Genomic DNA, 18,399 nt, shown 5'->3' on the forward strand with positions numbered 1-18,399 from the left:
GAGGGAGAAGCAGACTCCCCAAGGAGCCAGGAGCCCGATGCTGGACTCCATCTCAGGACTCTGGGATCATGACCTGAGCTGAAGGCAGTCGTCCAACCAACTGAACCACCCAGGCGTCTCTCCAGTGGTCTCTTGAGGGAAGAAAATGATACATCAAGGAAGGAGAACAACAGACACAGAGGAGAAACCCAGACTCTTCACACATTCAGATCACTTTATGATGAAACAATAAGAATAATGACCATTGACCCAGGGCTTTTCAACTCTTCCATCCATGTACCTTCCTTCTTCCCTTCTTCCTTCTTTCCATTTGTTTTTTTAAGCAGCAAATCACATTTTAAAAAACACAATGAGGGTGCCAGTGTGGCTCAGTTGTTTGAGCCACCGCCTTCGGCTCAGGTCATGATCCCAGAATCCCAGGATTGAGTCCCACATCAGGCTCCCAGCTCCTCGGAGAGTCTGCTTCTCCCTCTGACCTTTTCCCCTTCATGCTCTTTCTCTTTCTCTCTCTCTCTCTCTCTCAAATAAATAAATAGAATCTTAAAAAAAAAAAAAAACGCACTGAAACTAGCTATCCACTGAATCAGTGGCATTCCATATCATTAGGAAAGGCCAGACGCTGCTGGGTTTCAAGGAAGGCAATTTTTACATCGAGGGTTTTGAAATTCATGGCAGAGTTAATAGCTTAAAAGACAAAGTTTTTCTATTTCAAGAGGAAGGATTTTTGAAAGAAGAAAGCATTTATTGAAACAGCAGTTTTGATAAAAATAAGAGCATTAATTTTATACTATATACAATAAGGTTAGAAAAAATGCCAGATTACGTAGGAGCCATTTTCCACTCTTACAAAGAGATATATTTCAACCAGCTGGGAGCAGGAAAGGAGAGTGGAGGGGATAACAATAGACAGCTGTTGGTGGGGATCCCTGTAAAGGAAGTCTAGATAGGATTAGGGGGTCTGAGAGCTGGAGAAAAATATCTCCCACTTCTCAGACCCCCACGAGGAGTGCCAGGGAGCCTTAGAGAGAAGCCCCCCTCTCCAGCATGGGACCAGAACCATGAGTAGAAATGGGGCAGGTCAGGTATCAGCAAAGAGGATCTGAGAGAGCCCTGCCTGGAGGCTCCACAGCCCAGGGGGTAACATAACAAATCTGAAAATTTCCAGTGACTCCCCCAAATGAGAATACAAGTGGCTGAGGCAATGAACAAGACATGTCATTAAAGCTATGATTAGCGCATGCTGGGGAGGTCCTTGAGCTAGTGGTTATGGCAGGTGAGGGACAAGAGCATCAAGATTAGACACTGATGACTCAAGTTGAAAACTCATGTCCACACAGAAACTTGTACACGGATGTTCATAGCTTTCTTAACTGCCAAAACTTGGAAGCAACCAGTATGCCCTTTGGTAAGTGAATAAACAAACTGTGGTATATCTAGATATTTATTCAGAACTAAAAAGCAATGAGCTATCAAGCTATGAAATGACACGGTGGAAGCTTGGACTCATATTACTAAGTGAAAAAAGCCAATCTGAGAAGGCTACTTACTACGTGGTTTTAACTCTCTGACATTCTGGAAAAGGAAAAACTATGGAGATGGCCAAAAGACCAATGGTTGCCAGGGGTTGAGGAGGAAGAGGGATGAATAGGTGAAATACAGCAGCAAAAACATTATGTATGACACCATAATGATGGATATGTGTCATCATGCATTTGTCCAAACCCACAGAATGTACAACAAGAGTGAGCCCTAAGGTAGACTAAGGACTTTGCGTGACTATGATGTGTCATTGTTGGATCCTCAGCTGCAACAGATTCCACGTTATGCTGGGAGATGTTGACAATGGGGAAGGCTATACTTGTGTAAGGGCCGGGGGGTGCATGGGAAATCTCTATACCTTTCCTTCAGTTTTGCTGTGAACTTAAAACTGCTCTATAAAATGAAATCTTTTTTAAAATTTTTTTATTATAAACATATAATGTATTATTAGCCCCAGGGGTACAGGTCTGTGAATCTCCAGGTTTACACACTTCACAGCACTCACCATAGCACACAACCTCCCCAATGTCCATAACCCCACCCCCCTTCTCCCAACCCCCATCCCCCCAGCAACCTTCAGTTTGTTTTGTAAGATTAAGAGTCTCTTATGGTTTGTCTCCCTCCCAATCCCATCTTATTTCATTTATTATTTTCCTACTCCCCCAAGCCCCCCCACATTGCATCTCCACTTCCTCATATCAGGGAGATCATATGATAGTTGTCTTTCTCTGATTGACTTATTTTGCTAAGCATAATACCCTCTAGTTCCATCCACGTCATCACAAATGGCAAGATTTCATTTCTTTTGATGGCTGCATAGTATTCCATTGTGTATATATACCACTTCTTCTTTATCCATTCATCTGTTGATGGACATCTAGGTTCTTTCCATAGTTTGGCTATTGTGGACATTGTTGCTATAAACATTCGGGTGCACATGTCCCTTTGGATCACTACATTTGTATCTTTAGGGTAAATACCCAGTAGTGCAATTGCTGGGTCATAAGGTAGCTCTATTTTCAACTTTTTGAGGAACCTCCATGCTGTTTTCCAGAGTGGTTGCACCAGCTTGCATTCCCAACAACAGTGTAAGAGGGTTCCCCTTTCTCTGCATCCTCGCCAGCATCTGTCGTTTCCTGACTTGTTAATTTTAGCCATTCTGACTGGTGTGAGGTGGTATCTCATTGTGGTTTTGATTTGTATTTCCCTGATATAAAATGAAATCTTAAAGAAAACAAAAGCAAAACGAAAATCCAGATGGCTGAAGACTAGCAGAGAGGGCTTCCTGACTGCAGAGAAGAGTGTAGCATCAAAGGTGATAGTGGACTAGACCTGCACATACTTCTTCCAAGGCCAGGATGATTTTTTAAGCCCCAGAGACAGATTCAGAGCTAACAGGGAAAAAAGGGAGGAGCAGAGCCTTGAAGTACCTTAGTGTGAACTCTGAACTGACTGAGAACCAACATGGGGCGATTAAGACACAATTTAAGCTCACTTATAGAACATAAAGTTCAAGTCTGCACATTTGTTCACTGCCTGTCAAATTCATGTCTGCTGTAGCCACCAAATGGAAGTGAATGTGTTTTGGGGTTAGTGGGTTAGGGGCCCAGAGTCCCACAAGCTCAGGCTCCTGCACATCTCCCACAGCACGGTTTCTCCACCTTGGTGTTATCGGCAACTGGGGGCCACATAATTCTTTGTTGTGGGAGCTACCTCATGCATTGTGGGATTTTCGGCAGCATCTGTGGCCTCTACCTGGTAGGTGCCAAGAGCAAACACGTTCCCCAAGAGATACTAAAATGTCCTCTGGGAGTGAAGGGAAGGGTGAGGAACTGCCCCCGGCTGACAACTGCCACTCCAGAATATCCCCCAGGCAACCTTGAGAAAGAAATCAGAGAACTCCATGGAGCTCAGTTTATAAACAACAGATGTAGCCAATTCCTCATTCACAAATGTGGAGTTGAAGCCAAGGTAGGTAAATTGACTTTCATTCTGCCTCACTATAAATTAAGGAGAGAGCCAGGATTATAACCCAGATTTCCTGACACTAAATTCTGTGCTTTATCTTCCTAGAATTTGAAATCTGAGAAAACTAGGGAAAAAACAAAAACAAAAAAAAAAAACAAAAACAAAAAAAACCTACCTGGCACACAGTAGCAACTTCTAATTATGTACTGAACAAATGAATGGCTTAGCCATTTGGGTCATGCCATGTCATTGCATATTTTAGAACGAAAGAAGAACCATGACCCTAGCCTTCCTGCAAGCGTCAGAGACACTTCTAGGGGTCATGCTATACTTTCCAATGCCAATTCTAACTCCTCTGTACATCTATGAGTCCAAAGTAAATGTGGAAAAATATTCCTGGCCAATTTTTGGACTCAATGCTGATAGTCATGCCATATTTAAAGATTTTGAAGGTGTGAGCATGGAAGGACATATCTATTTCCCAGGGCTCACTGATGATAGAGTTGTTGAAGAGACCATGTGTATTCCAAAGCTCCTCTAATTCTCATTATCTGAACTACACACCTTGAACCTGATTCCACGTGCCCACGTACCGTTCATTAGTTATTTCCCGTGTGTTGTCATGGTTTCCTTACAAAATTGCAGATGGATCTAAAACTGATCATGGTATTTTTCTCTTTCTTTTATGTTTTCTATTATCTTTATCTAGCACAGTACTGGGCACAAAATAGCAGACGCTCGTATCTGAAAGCTGCTCACCGTAATTCTACAGTAATTTCTTTAATTTGTTCAGAAACCGGGCACCCTAAGGGCCAGTGTGTCTGCCACAGATAGGCCAAAAGCTGTGATTCTATTTTCTGTCCTTATTTATTAATGTGTAGTTGGACGGCACACTATCTGACATCAGAAGCCAGTGGCAACTTTCCAATCTGTGTCTCTAATAGAGATAAATGTGGAGCAGAGGTGGCAAACTGGCTGACAGCCCACCCAAGGCAGCCCTAGGATAAGTTCTGTTGAGTCATTTATTAAACGCTACAGCGTGAGGCACGGGGTGTGCCTGGGTGGTACGAGCAACCCGGAGCCAAACCCACTTCGCCAGTTACTTAGCTTCTCCGTCTCCTTACACAAAAAGTCGAAGTAACAGAAGTTCCTAATGAGGTTGGTACAAAAATTAAATTAATTAATACAGGGCACCTGGGTGGCTCAGGGGGCTAAGCGTCTGCCTTCAGCTCAGGTCATGATCTCAGGGTCCTGGGATGCAGCCCCGCATCAGGCTCTCTGCTCAGCAGGGAGCCTGCTTCCCCCTCTCTCTCTCTGCCTGCCTCTCTCCCTACTAGTGATTTCTCTTTCTGTCAAATAACTAACTAAACCTTTTTTTAAAAAATTAATGAATACACTTAAAGTTCCTGGAACACAGCTGACACAAATTAAGTTCCCCAAAGAGATCAGGTATCATCCTCTCCCTCAGGATCACCACATCGGCATCACCACCAAAGGTGCTGGGAAGCGTCAAACCGCGAAATACCTGCCTGTTGCACTTCTTCATCCTTGAGACCACATAGCGACCAAACAGCCAAACACACAGGCTTCGAGTACAAATTACTTATAACGTTCAACTCTTATCAGTGAAGATAGTCAAAGAGTTATTCATCCATCAAAATATAAAAATTATATTTTAGCATTAAATGGTGCTATGAAATGATATGAAAAGCCTTCATTCTTCCTAAGTCTCTCTGTTAACTCCAAGTCAGATCATCAAGGTCTCAGAAGATGCATTTCACCATAGAAAACACCAGAAACTAAGCCCCCCCCCCACTCCCAACCTGTGCCTCATCCACTCCCCATGCCCTGCAGCTCTTCTGAAAGGCAGAAAAGGGTATGATTTTCTTAGAAATTTTTAGAAGAAGGTCATGTGTACCCAGGAACAAGACTGTAGCCATTAAAAAATTATGAAAATATAAATATTCCCAGCCTTTCTTCTCTTCTGCAGAAGAGAATTCTGGCTTGGCCCACTTGGCTCCTCCTGTTCCTCTAAACAGAGCAAGGATAGTTCCTGGGAGATGGTTGTGTTGGCGGACTCTAGTGATGCTTAAGAGGTAGAACTAGAAAAAAATCAAGAGAAAGAGGGTTTGCACCAAAAAAAGATATATTCCTGATTTATATATATTCTGTAACACACACACATCTCCTGTGTGTGTGTGTGTGTGTGTGTGTGTGTGTGTGCATTAAAGGACTGAATGGTAACAGAACAGAAAGAGGTAGTGTAGGGGAAGAAAAGAAAATCTGGTGGCTCATGTGTGCTGTCTGTGCTGGGGGTATCATTCAGCTGGGAGAGGAGACTTAATGAAGATTTGCAGGCTAATGTCAGCCCTTAGTGCAGAGGCTACTAGAACAACAAAGCCTGAGCAAGATTTTTACTGCGCCTACATGTGTTTTAATGCACATCTCCTACTCCTTCTGTTTCCCATCTGATGTTGCTTAGAAGCCTACCTAAATGTGGAACTTCCTTCAAATGTGGTTTTCTTTCAGGCTATTCATCTTTAAAACAACACCTAGGAAATACCTCTGTTATGTTAAGACCTTCCATGTAACATCACAGAAAATACCACACGTACAAGCACGGCGGGGAGAAGTGACGTTGGTAGACATGTCTAGGAGTACATATTTAATCAGATTTCAAAGAAAGTGGCATTGTGACTGATTTTTAAAGTATAGAGAATGACTGTTGGAAACGGGTGCTTATCGCCACGCTCAAGTTGCTGACACAGTGCAGCAAGAACTCTTAGAACCTAGAGAACAATGGAGAGTGACAGACATGGCTTCAGCCAAAACCCTGGAGAAAAACAGCAAAGAATTCCCTGTGCCTTCCGGTTCCATGTGTGTGTTCAGAGGAGGAAGGAGTGGTAGCAACTTCACTAGCAGACGTAGCTACTGTAGCTTTGTGGGCTAGAGCCCAGCTGCTCTCTCCCTTCTCAAAATTAATTTGCCAAAACATCCAAGAGCCATCTTTGTACTAAATGATGCATGATTAAAAAAACACACACTGGCTATGTCTGTCCTTGCCACATTCATTACCATGATTTGCTAAACATTTATGAGCCCACCACTATTTTGGGTGACAACAGCTCGGGAAAAGCCAAAAGGACCCTGGAAATGCACTATGCTGCTGCTTCTGGAAGGCAGAGCAGATTCATTCGTTGCTATTTTCAAGCAAAATATTTCAAAGCAATCTAAAGGCTTGGGAGAGCAGGCTTTCCTAATAACCCTATCAATCCTAAACCCCATAGTATGCCATGGTCTCAAGTGATTTAAAAAAAATAATAACGACACAGAAAAGTAGCAGCTAAATATCAGGAAATACAAAAATAAGTAATTAAATAAATAAAAACCTCTAAACAGTAAGGAAGGGTGGGGAGGTAGAGAGAGACACTATGTCGGGGATTAGTCACAGTTTATAAAACATTGATGACTTTTGGCTACTGTGCTTTACTCCCGCAAATGGGAGAAATTCATGCATAACCTATAGAGTAGGGTGTCTTTAGAGTGAATGAAAGCATCTGAATAATACAGTTTCATTCGACTTTGAGACTCCTTTCATCTTACGTAACTACCAGGCAAAGCACTGCTGCTCATATCCCTTGGGTTGATTAAGTGGTGGAGCGAAACTTGTTCAGGCCCCATGTGTTCCTCCGAGATTCTCAGGAGAGGGATGCACCCCCCCCTCCCCTCCCCAGAAGGCTGACATCTGGGAAGGGACAGATACTGCCCAAGCAGTTCCTCCTCACATAAGCATCTCAGGCTCCTATTTCCAGGAATACCAAGATGCCCTTGTTTCCTTGCTTACACTCTTGTCTATTTTTTTTTAAGATTTTATTTATTTATCTGACAGAGATCACAAGTAGGCAGAGAGGCAGGCAGAGAGAGAGGAAGGGAAGCAGGCTCCACGCTGAGCAGAGAGCCCAAAGCAGCGTTCGATCCCAGGACCCTGGGATCATGACCTGAGCCGAAGGCAGAGGCTTTAACCCACTGAGCCATCCAGGTGCCCCTTATCTGTTTTTTTTTTAAGTAGCTAGCTTTTACTCGGGAGGCCATGAAAGTCTCCACTGTAATCAGAAAGTACAGTATCAAAGTCAGCTCTGCCCCTAACTAGTCAGAGGCTGTGTTAGTCAAAGGTCTTTGTTCCTTTCCTTACAGATCATCAAATTCCATTTTTCTTTAAATGCAAAGAAGAAAAATCCTATAAGGCGGAACAAGAACTATGCTTAAGAAAAGTCAATAAAACAATTTGCTCTTCAAGGGACCGGCAGAGGTAATTTCCACTTTGATCTTTCCATATCTGCATCCTGGTTTGTGCCTGATTTATTCAACTTTTCCACATTCAACCTTTTTGATTAAAGCCTGTTTTGTGGGTTGAGGGCAAAAGCTTTTAATTATCCTCATGAAGAATGCCTCTATTGGATTCCAGAAACGAAGGGACTCCTACACCCTGGGACAAGGAGCGTCTAAAGGTGTCTTCATTCACAGGGATGACACAGAACTCTTCACCAACCACTAGCAACTGTGAGGCAGCGAGTAGGTACATCGATAGTCAAAATGAAAATAGCACAGAAGCCAAATGTATGGCTTTATGCTAAGTTACCCAGAGTCCTGAGGATTTTCCTTGCCAGTTAGCTCCATATTCACAGGCTTTCACAATTTTCTAAAGAGGAAGCTGAGGCCCACACAAATGAACTTAGGCGAGACTGTGCAATTTACCCACACATCTTACCTTCCTAGCGAGCGGGAGAGCCACCACGGCCTCCTAACTCAGCCACGGCCATTCATTGGTTCACCATGAGACGGCAGTAAAGAGCTCTCTTTGAAAGTCTTACACGCTGAGGCTGTGGGCAAAACGCCAAGACATCAGGATGATGTGGTCAAGTGATTTAAAAATGAAATCAATCATCTGTATGTTTAGGTGGCATAATGCCAAGCAGCTAACTAACTGCATGTTTCAATGTTTAAAGCTTGGCTGTCGCCTAAGTCTTTGCAAACTTCTAGGGTAGCTTTATATGAATTGCAGTTTCCTTGTATTCAATGGTGCACCTTTTTCCTTGTGGGGAATTCTTCTTTCACAGTAGTTCAAAAGGCTCCGTGCCTTCCAAAAGTGCAAAATGGACTTCCTTTTTCATGATCGCTCATAAGATTAATTATGAACATATTACTGACTGAATCCAGAAAAACACAATTACATATCTGAGGATTTCCTGAAGAAGCAGGACACTGCTGACTTACAGTGTCATATTCTAGGTCAGTGATGACCCCTAGGTGACTCTATTGTCCTAAATACATGTACGCAGTAAAATGCATATCTTGCACACACGGCTGTAATAGAGTGCGGCATGTAAAGGAGGTTGGTGTTCTGAGAACTGAGAGAGAGAAACCCCCAGAGGCTCCTGGGGATAGAAGACGGTCAGAATGGACCCTAACCAACAGAGGAAAAAGTATCTGGGCAAAGTGAAAAAGATGATGGTGGTCAAAAACAGAAAGCAGCAGGTTATCTACCACTGAAAACTACCATCGGTTAGCAGTGTATATCTACCAATAGTCAGCAAAATTGATCGACCTCAAAGAATTGCAGAATCAAGCCCAAGTATCGGGAAGGCAAGCATTTTGTTGGGGGAAGAAGAACAGAAAGGCCCCCCTCTTATTCAGCCACTAGAGACTAGATGTATCCAGCAGAAGTTCTAAGATTTGGCAGAATATAGCAAGGAAGCTTCACCAGCTTAATTAATATGGCTTTATGTTCATTAACCTTAAGTCTATGTTATAAGTGCTTTTCAGATATTCCCATGAGGGCTGGCAGAGGAGAGGAAAATGCTGAGGCATCAGTATTCATGAAGCTAATTATCTGGAGGAATCTGCAGGGGGATCAGCTGACCCTGATAGGACACTCATCCCTCTCTGGGTGTTCCGTCTTTAGACAACTCAGCTACCCATCAAATCCAGCAAGGTTTACGGAGAACCTGCTTTGTCCCAGGATGTGCAAGGTGCTGAGATTAAAATGCTGAAATATTATCAAGTTAAGACATGATTATGATCATGGCCAGCTGTTTCAACAACCCCTAAGTCCAAAATCAGAACAAGCTCCAGGTCGAGGGACACCCTCTGGTTTCCGGTCCTTGTTTGCTTACAGAATGGAGTTTTAACACTTTCAGTAAATGGAATCTCACTGACGCTTCTCCCCCAGTTTCTGGGGGTACGGAGTCTTAGTGGTTTTGTGCAGTAAAATATACCATGAACTTATAAGACAAAAGAAATACGATGAAAATATATGTGCAGGCTACGACGGATAAATATTACCCTCAATTTGAGTGAGCATTCACAAATCAGTAAGAAAAAGTAAACCCCAAGTGCAGTCTTTCTGAGAGGAACATTTTTCTACTTTTGGAAATCTCATATTAGTTCCCTGTGTAAGGACAAATAAAAAATTTGAAATAGGAGGCTTAATTCTCCCTGTTTAAAATAAGGGCAAAGAGTCCCCTCTCTTTCTTTCTCTAGGTCCATTCACTTCAGAAAATTTGTAAGCACCTTCTCCTCCCTGTGCAATGATTATAAAACCCTTTGAAAACCAAACGGGCCCATGGGGCACCCGGGTGGCTCCATCAGTTTTCCGCCTCCAGCTCAGGTCATGCTCTTAGGGCCTGGGATCCAGCCCTGTGTCAGGTGTGTCAGGCTCCCTGCTCAAAGGGGATTCAGCTTCTCTGTCTCCCTCTGCCTCTCCCAACCCCCACCACTGGCACTCCTGTGTGCACATACTTTTTCTCTAATAAATAAAAATCTTAAAACAAAAAACAAAACAAAACAAAACAAAAACCTAGGGATGCCTGGGTGGCTCAGTGGGTTAAGCCTCTGCCTTCAGCTCAGGTCATGATCTCAGGGTCCTGGGATCAAGCCCCACATCGGGCTCTCTACTCAGCGGGGAGCCTGCTTCCCCCCCCTCTCTCTGCCTGCCTCCCTGCCTACTTGTGATCTCTCTCTCTGCATCAAATAAATAAATAAAAGTTTTAAAAAAAAAAAAACAAACAAACCTAGATGGGCCCTTTGTCATCTTGATAACCTAAAAATGTCTTTCTCAAAGACATGAGAGCTACCTCTTTGAAATATAAACATCAAGAAGGATAGCACCCCTATCTCCCAGCTTCTCTGAGAGGGCAGGAGCCTAATTTTGGTAGGCACTTTGCTCCAAGTTCCAAAACCACCCTGTGTCATAAAGGTATGAAAAATTTTTCTTCTGGATAAAGCCAACAGCCAACACAGACGGTCACCCCAATTACCATGGTATGGTTAGGACAATTATGTTTGACCAATGGCGCTGTCAAGTCCTCTTACTTGAGGATTAGTTATTATCTCGAAAACACGTAAGAATGGGTTGCGTCTGCCTTGCTACCGAAAGGGTGAGCTTTCTTTCTGTTGTTATAGTCTCCTAGGGGGTTGCCTGTGGTGCATGTCCTTCTCTGGTTTAATATCTCAATAATAAAACAATTTTCTGTCTCTACTACCTTTGCAGGAAGGTTTTCTAGGTTGGAAGAAGATTTTGGTTTTTAATGCTATTTCCCCAATATCTGTAATTATTTTTTTGTTCATTTTCTCCACTGGAACATAAATTCTATAAACCCATCTGTCTGCTCCCTACTGTCTTTCTCTACTCCTTGGCAAAATCAAAGTACTCAATAAATCTTTGTTAGGGGTCAGACCGTGATGACTTTTCTGAGGAGAAGCTTGAGATGGTGGGTGACAGGAAAACTGTGGCTTTCTAACAGAGCGAGGCTTATCCAAAAATAACGCCAAGTGAAATGGTGCTGTGAGAGCCTGCCGGTGTGCAGGCTCCTCTCATACACCCTCCCTTCTCCTGCTTGACTTCTCAACAAGGAGTTAAATCCCCATAACAAAGGTTAGTCCCCCTGGGCACAGCACACAAGTTAATGAGCCTCTGGGACTGTTGAGTGAGATGAAATCCCATTCTCCAAAGAAAAAAGTGAAACTGGTAATAACAGGATCTAGCGAAGTAGGCCATCTAGTTACCTCTGTAAATCTGGGAATTAAGAGGATACCGCCTTTTCATAAAGCAATAGTGACCATGACCCCTAACTCTGTTAAATTTCTTAGCAATTGGCAATTGGTTTTACAGCCGTTATCTCATTGATTGCGGAAGCACTTCTGTTAGCCAAGGAGGCGGAATTTACTATCCCACACCAGCGATATAGAAACCAAGGCTCATGGGAGACTTAGGACTAGCTCAACATTTGGCATCTAGGCAGAAAAAAAAAAAAAAACTGATGCCAAGACTCTAACCTTTTGATTCTTATTCCAGCACCCCTTCATTTACTCATTTATTCTCATTACTTCATTTACCTTCTAACCCCTAAAGAAAAAGCAAGGGATAGCCACAAAAACTTTCTCAAAAAAACCCTGGTGCCCACAGCCTCTAACCGATCCTGACTTCCAGAGCCCCCTGCGCCGTGCCCCCAACCCCACTACCTGGGCTTCACTGATGCGACCTTACACAAAGAGGATGGGAATTTGCCACATGGGATTCCCGGCACACCTCTCCTGTAGCCGCCCCTGCCCTGCACCCTGCAGCCGAAACCCGTCGGTGGTAGAGCATCACGAGCACATAGCATATCCTTCTCTCAGTGTCTAGGCTTCCTGGTCAGAGAAGACGGGGATAACTGCAAAAGCAGCAGCTCTTTAAAGATACAGAGAGGTGGGATCCGAAAACTGGAAAACAGGAGAGCTGATTTCAGTACCTTTACAAGGAGATGAGAGGTTAGCTGGAAAAACAGGGTACGTATCTGTATTCGTCCAATCAACATTCAGTGCACACTGTGTGTGTGCCAGGCACGGGCTGGGCAACAGTGACTAGGAGGTGGGCCCCGCCTGGGGCACTTTACAACACAGCACCACAGCCAGAGGAGCAAATGAATAATGAGTATTGTTCCATTTTATAAGAGCTTCAACGGCAGCACTAACTATTATTAATCATCCAACTAGCAAGAGAATATTCACCCGAACAGAAATAAAGTTGCACCAAATTCCAGAATCAAATAACACGTATGCCCAATGTACACACTTCTGGAAGTGAGGACGATAAATAAACGAAGCAATTATTTATTCTGGATTTAATGGAGGGGCCTAAAAAGTACTGAGAGTTAGATCCCTTAAAACTACCAAGTTCTGGGGTGCCTGGGTGGCTCAGTGGGTTAAAGCCTCTGCCTTCAGCTCAGGTCATGATCCCAGGGTCCTGGGATGGAGCCCCATGTCGGGCTCTCTGCTCGGCAGGGAGCCTGCTTCCCCCCTCTCTCTCTGCCTGCCTCTCTGCCTGCTTGTGATCTCTGTCTGTCAAATAAATAAAGTCTTAAAAAAAAAAAAAACCTATCAAGTTCTTACTAGCAGCCAAGCTCCAGTCTGCGCTGCAGACATTAAAAACTGAGTAAAACAGAAGGACCCACAGTAAAATGAAAGTGGACCTGTCAACTGTCTATTACAGAGGGTGTGACAAGTGCTACAACAGGGCAAACCATGTAATGATCTAAGGACAGAGAGGAGGTATTTAAATAGGGAAGTCAAGAGGGACTGCCAAATATACGATCCTTAAACTGAATTTAAAGAGTCAAAGGTTTACTAGTTGTTATGGACTGAATGCTTGTGCACTCCCTACCCTCAATTCCCATGTTGAAGCCCAACCCACATTGTGATGGTATTGGGGTGGGGGTAATTAGGTTTAGATAAGGTCATGAGGGTGGAGTCCCTAACATGGGGGGGATCACTGTCCTTATAAGAAGAAGAGAGACCAGAGCTCACTCATGCTCTCTCTTTCTCTCTCTCTCTCTTCCCCTCTCCAAGCGCACAAAGAGGTCATGTGAGCACACAGGGAGACGGCAGCTATGTGCAAGCCAGGAAGGCAGCTCTCATCAAGAACTGAATCTGTCAGCACCTTGATCTTGGTCTTTCCAACCCCCAGCACTGTGAGAAATAAACGTCTGTTGTTTAAGCCACCCAGTCTATGGTATTCGGTTATGGCAGCCTGAGCTGGCTAATATACTAGGTTAAAATGAAAAGAAAAAAAAAAAAAGAAAGAAAGAAAAAGAAAACCAATTTAGAAACCAAAAAAATAAGAAGTGAAGAAATCACAGATGCTCAAGATAGCATGCCAGGTTTAAGAACTAAAAGGTTGGTATGATTAAAGGGTGGGCATACATGTGGCTTCGAGAAAGAAGATGATACTTCAGAAGCAGGAAGCCCAGGAAAGCCGTATATGCTAAAGTGGGTACTTGAACTTCAGGTAGAAAGCTACTGAAGGATTTTAAACAAAACAGGACTTGTTCAGAATTGCAACTTAGCCTACTCTGGAGGAGGGCTACAGGATATAGTAAGAGGGACAGGTTTGAAGACAAGGAAAGAGGTTAAATGGGAAATGGGGTGGACACATGCTCTTCCTTCAGGGACTACCCTTCCCCTAAATTACAAGCCTGGTGGTTCAAGTGGGCTGATAGGTCCTCCCTTATCTAGTGCCAGGGATGGACAAATGACTTCATCCTGAGCCAGTTAGAATACTCATATGTTGAGGCAACCTGGGTGGCTCAGTGGGTTAAGCCTCTGCCTTCAGCTCAGGTCCTGATCCCAGGGTCCTGGGATCGAGCCCCGCATCGGGCTCTCTGCTCGGCGGGGAGCCTGTTTCCTCCTCTCTCTCCCTCTGCCTGCTTGTGATCTCTGTCTGTCAAATAAATAAATAAAATCTTTTTTTAAAAATATTTTTCAAAATACTCATATGCCACAATTTAGGACAGGGCTCAACATATAATATATGCTTAAAAATATTACTGAATAATTAAAAACACCACATTATAGAAGTGATCAAGTAATCCAGGGAGTTCCTGGAATTCTGAAGGTTCAAGGCTTATGGTTGATGGCAACTGGAATAAGAAAAGGTAAGGAAGCAAATGTCATGTTCAGTCTCCAAATTAACATTATTAAGTGCATCCTGCAAGCCAAGCGTAAGATGAGGTGCTGGAACAGGGTTGGTAGAAACACCAGTGTGAGTAAAACACAGCTCCTGTCCTTAAATATCATATTTTTAACAAGGGAAACCTTTATTATTCGAGATCAAAAATTTTAAAGATTTATTTATTCATTTATTTGAGAGAGAGACAGTGAGAGAGAGCATGAGCGAGGAGAAGGTCAGAGAGAGAAGCAGACTCCCCGTGGAGCTGGGAGCCCTATGTGGGACTCGATCCCGGGACTCCAGGATCATGACCTGAGCCGAAGGCAGTCGTCCAACCAACTGAGCGGAATACGGTCCTCCAGAGAAATTTGCTGACTAGTAGTTCTTGCCACAAGACTCAGGAAAGACTGTGAAGAGAGAGAGTTTTTAAGTTGACCCTGGAGGGGATAAAACTTGGACAGATGGAGGAAGGGACAAAATCAGTATTCAACTGAATCAGGAAGAGGAGATTAAGGGTCATTAACTTGAATCCCAAGAAGGCAGAAGAGAAAGAATTGCACAAAGCATTAAAATTACAAAGAAAAGGAAACAAGCAGAGGCAGTGGGAGACAACAGTGTCATCATTTGAAACATTCCCAGTATAAGGATCATCTGTGGTTCAGAAACGGCTCTGGAGAGCAAGGGGGTTCTGATACGGGAGAAGGGAGGCAGAGTTTCTACTAAGAGACGGAAAGGAGCAGGTGGGTATGAGAGAGGAAGGCCTGCCTCTCCACAGCAGGAGGAAGGAAGCGGAGGAGCCTGTGTGCCGGCCCCATGCCGGATCCATGGGAGCCTCAGACTGGAGATGGCAAGAAAGAGCAAGCTTTTGGCAGAATGCAGATGAGGTCAGCAGAGCGCCTGCTGAGTGGACCCGAGACACCTCGCCCGATTGCGATTCTGACTTACAGAAATACAGTCATCCATCTTCTCATTAGCGCTCAGCCCTCCATCACTCTGGTGGCTCTGTTCACTATGTCTCTTCGCACCAGAAAGCAATCATACACACAGTGGGGTAGGAGTTAGACTTTCTGCTGCTTTTCTTTTGCCCTGATTTTTAGCTTTAACATATGACAATCGAATGGAAGCGAAATTTACTGCCAGGATGTAATTCTTGGCATAGTGAGCTTCCGCAGTCAGCATTCGTCTTTTCCTGGCTTCCCCTGCTCCCGACTACCCCCCTGCCCAGCCCCTTCACCCTCACCAACCTCATCATTCCCAGACTGAGCCACTTCCGTCTCCCATAAAGCACAGCTCCTGGCATTCATTCTAAAGCTCCCCACTTAAGACCCCACCTGGCTGGTATTTTGTAACACGGATAAACACCTGCAGAATATAAGCAATGAGAAACCGAGGGGAAGAAGCTAACATTTCGGTGCTCCTGCTAAGCACATCGATACACATTCCGCTTCTCACAAAAACTCCCGGAGCTAGACATGACTGTATCTTTTCTATCTGGATATTACTAAATGCTGTGGCAGGGATGCCAGAAGGAAACCCTGAACGGGGAAAGAAATGGGCAGTATAAGAAATGGGCAGTGTGAAGTCAAATCCCATCCAGTTTAGGGAAGTGCAGTGTAAAAGGGAGAAACCAGGGGCACCTGGGTGGCTCAGTGGGTTAAGCCTCTGCCTTCCGCTGGGGTCATGATCTCGGCGTTCTGGGATGGAGCCCCGCATCGGGCTCTCTGCTCTGTCTGCCTACTTGTGATCTCTATCTGTCAAATAAATAAATAAAATCTTAAAAAAAAAAAAGGGAGAAACCTGGTGCCTGGGTGGCCCAGTGGGTTAGGCCTCTGCCTTCAGCTCGGGTCATGATTCCAGGTTCCTGGAATCGAGCCCCACATCGGGCTCTACGCTTGGCGGGGAGCTTGCTTCCTCCTCTCTCTCTCTCTGCCTGCCTCTCTGCCTACTTGTGATCTCTGTCAAATAAATAAATATTAAAAAAAGGAAAGGGAGAAACCTACACAGCTTCCCTCCCTCCTAGGAACTGGCATGTGTTGCCTAAGGTGTGGATCTGGAGAGGAAACCTCCTGAAGCTGTTGGGGTAAGAATGATCAGCCTATTCCAAGCCACAGAGCCTCTAAGAGTCTCTGATGGTGGTTTTTTCCAAAGGGCCTAGGGACAGGCAGTTGCCTTGGTAACAGAAGGGGTAGCCAAAGAGGTGCCAATTACCATTGTGTAAATGTGTCAAAGATCTAGCCTGAGAGGGTGAGCCTGAAGGAAGCGGTGCATAAAAGGCTGAGGGGTAGAGTAGGAGAGAAGGCATTTGTTACTGCTGTTTTCTGGGTGACTCGTGCTGGACACTTGAGAGAGCCTTACTCTCTTAGAAGACACACCCAAATGACTCATTGGATGCCAACAGCAGTGCTGAGAGGAAATGTACTTTTGTTATTACTATACTGTTATCATACTGAATTCTAAATGAGGAGTTAGGTCATCGCAGCTTGCTGAAAGCTGATGTCACATGATCACTTTTGTAATTACCAAAGGAGACCGTTGAGGGATTCTAGTTTTCTTTAAAAGACTTACTTATGAATTCAGTAGCATTCCATCAACAGTCCCACCAAAATACTTCTAAATTGACCTATCACTGTTTTTGCCTTCATAGTTGATTTGTTAGCATTTTTCTTCTAAGTTCTTTTAGAGTATTCTGTGGGTTTTCTAAAGCTTTGATAAATTTCCTTACAACTGGACCAAAAACCCTAATTTGGGAATTATTCCCAATAATCTCTAATAATTATGGGATATTGGTGAACGAGGCAGGATGAAAAGTTTTTATCTATTTCTCCCATATAAATGAGAAAAGAAACAAAAAGGAGCAGTTCAAGCCAAGCAACTGCCCAGGGAGCCAATCCAATTTCTTTAATAATTTTTAATTATACGTGTAATTCAAAAAATATTCTCCTCATAAAAATTTCAATAATACAAAGCAAAAGTCCCCAGTTACCACGATACTTGATCCTACTCCCCTCTTTGGAGGAATCCATTATTATTACTTTGGTGTTTATCTTCCAAAATTTTTTATGCATTTATCCATGTATTAGGCAATGTATTATTTAATATACATGATACCATAAGCTTTCTTCATTTACGCCTTTGCAATAAAATTCAATCAAGTCATAGTAATCTAGTCCCTTCTTTTTAACTATTATATGTATCTTTTCAATTGAGGTAACAGTAGCTACTTTAACAAATAAATCCCAAATTATCGATAGCTTAGTACAGTAAAAGTCTATTTCTTAACTCAGCTACCAGTCCACTGAGAATATCGCAGGCCAACAGGAAGCTTTCCTCCATTCAGGAACCAAGCTCCTTCCTTCTGGTTGCTGGGCATCCCCAAGGGTCTTCCAATTATATATCCAGTCAGGAGAAGAGCATAGAGACGGTACATCTACTTTTCAAAAGATGAAACCTAGAAGCGACACACATGACTTCCACTGTTATTATACCACTAACTTCCAGGCAGATTTGGAAATTGCTAATTTCTCTGCCACTGATGGGTTGTTTCTAGGTTTTATTCTTCTGAGTAATGATCAAACGAATGTCTTTTAGCCTGTCTTTGTATGTACAGGGTACAAAGTGAGGTATAAAGTGATGGCTCAAAGAACATGCACTTTTCTTAATGAAGACTGATAGTCTACTCTCCAGAAAAGACGACCAGTGCATACTCTACCAACAATGTATCATATTCTTAGATGCCACTAACACCGGCTGTTATCAATCATTTACATGTCACCAATATGATAAATAAGTATGACAGTTAATTGCTCTAATCGCATTTCCAAGATTATATAATTAGGCTAAGCATCTCCTACTATGCGTGTTAGCTATTTACACGAATGCATCTATGAACTGATGAGCCATAACTTTTG

Source organism: Mustela erminea, chromosome 3 (genome assembly GCF_009829155.1).
Source record: "Mustela erminea isolate mMusErm1 chromosome 3, mMusErm1.Pri, whole genome shotgun sequence".
NCBI lineage: Eukaryota > Metazoa > Chordata > Mammalia > Carnivora > Mustelidae > Mustela > Mustela erminea.